This window comes from Oncorhynchus keta, unplaced genomic scaffold (assembly GCF_023373465.1).
Source record: "Oncorhynchus keta strain PuntledgeMale-10-30-2019 unplaced genomic scaffold, Oket_V2 Un_scaffold_29839_pilon_pilon, whole genome shotgun sequence".
NCBI classification, from domain to species: Eukaryota; Metazoa; Chordata; class Actinopteri; order Salmoniformes; family Salmonidae; genus Oncorhynchus; species Oncorhynchus keta.
Genome location: NW_026290908.1, coordinates 285625 through 287500, shown reverse-complemented (window position 1 = coordinate 287500; position 1876 = coordinate 285625). Strand labels below are relative to the sequence as shown.

At 42.6% G+C, this 1876-nt stretch overlaps 1 protein-coding gene across 1 annotated transcript in view; it reads left to right on the top strand.

Moving 5' to 3' along the window:
- The window catches only part of kalrnb (kalirin RhoGEF kinase b), a 78282-nt gene extending 77210 nt beyond the window's left edge, over window positions 1-1072 (top strand). Inside the window, exon 47 of the mRNA XM_052515712.1 lies at window positions 1-1072. This exon is cut by the window's left edge and continues 1499 nt beyond it. The gene's annotated coding sequence lies outside the window, so the exon portion shown is untranslated.
- The last annotated feature ends 804 nt before the right edge of the window (window positions 1073-1876 follow it).

The following is a 1876-nucleotide window of genomic DNA, read 5'->3' as shown; positions in this document are numbered from 1 at the left end:
GAGAAGTATTGTCACGTTAACGTCTGTATGTGTGTGTGCGTGTGGGTGCGTTTGTGTATGAGTGCTTGCATGTATGGTGTGTGTGTATGAGTGCTTGCATGTATGGTGTGTGTGTGTGTGCGTGTGTGTGCGTGTGTGTGTGTGTGTGTGCGCGTGTGCGTGTGTGTGTGTGTGTGTGTGTGTGTGTGTGTGTGTGTGTGTGTGTGTGTGTGTGTGTGTGTGTGTGTGTGTGTGTGTGTGTGTGTGTGTGTGTGTGTGTGTGTGTGTGTGTGTGTGTGTGTGTGTGTGCGCGTGCGTGTTGGTTGTCCTTTGGGTTCTGTTTGTATTGAATAGAAACCCCTGTGTTCTCTGTGTTTTTTCACTGATCAATCCCTGTGTCCCTTTGATGTGGTTTCCTGTTCCTGTAGAGCTGCTGTTGGGCAGTGTGAAGGCCTCTAGAGTGTGCATCCTCATACTTTTAAATGTCGCCCAGAGTTTGACCCGTAATATTATGCATTCTTTGTAAAATATGTAAATAGTATTTTACAGACATGTAGATGATTTAACAGGACAACAGGGAGCTGGGGAACACGTCAGTCCAACTCCTTCATATTAAACAGAAGCCTTGCCGCCATATTGGATTTTCAGGTTTTAATTAACTGCTGAACTAGTTAACCCTTCAACTCTCCCCTGCTCAGGGTAAATGTTGCCCTTCAACACAGATCTAGGATCAGGTTACTCTCTCCCCAATCTGACCTTAACCGGGGGTAGAAACACTAAACTGACCCTAGGTCAGTGTTGTCTGAGGGTAACTTCTAACCCCGGTTTGTATCTGCAGTGGCAGCACTGCTGCCTATAGCTTCATACTACACAGGCTCTGGGCAAAACTCAAAAGACATCATATTCCCCATGAAGTGCACTACTTTTGCCTGAAGGAGTGCACTATATGGGGAGTAGGGTGTGATTTGGGACCTAGCCCCTCTTAGCCATACAGGTTATTATACAGTGATGTGCACTTGCAAAATGGCTGCTATCTCACCTCTATGAGTTCTGTATGGTGGTTTGTAATAAAGACCATTTTTCATCTCTGAAATGGAACATGTGTATGTAGTCGATACTAATACTGTAGTCTGTCTGTATCTGTCTGTCGTTATGAAGGCACCGATGCATAGTGTCAAACGTCACACAACGGGGTTCTTTGCCAGTAAAAAGGGGATAGCTATTGGCACATTAACTCAGATGACAACAGTAGAGAGGGTGGAAAACATTTCAGAGTGTAAATACATTAGCTGGCTTCCAGACAGTCTCTTAAGTAGCTGAATGTCTTCACCATGTGACAAAATGACACATTTGTCCATAAATGACACATTTTCACATTTTGGCCAAAAATGACTAATTTGTTTAAAAAATCACTTTATTTCAATGGAATACTGCACTGAATGTGATCACGTGGTTCTCCATAGCGAGCTTGGCGGTCGTGAATATGCTACACTAGAGTGATAAGGCCTTTCTATAGGAACCTTGTTGTGTCTCTTCATATACAGTGTAATGTACATGTACACTCTTTGACTGCCGGCTTCCCTCATAAACACACACAGGATTCTACATACTTCCTCTATTAACACACACAGGATTCTACATACTTCCTCTATTAACACACAGGATTCTACATACTTCCTCTATTAACACACAGGATTCTACATACTTCCTCTATTAACACACACAGGATTCTACATACTTCCTCTATTAACACACAGGATTCTACATACTTCCTCTATTAACACACAGGATTCTACATACTTCCTCTATTAACACACACAGGATTCTACATACTTCCTCTATTAACACACAGGATTCTACATACTTCCTCTATTAACACACAGGATTCTACATACTT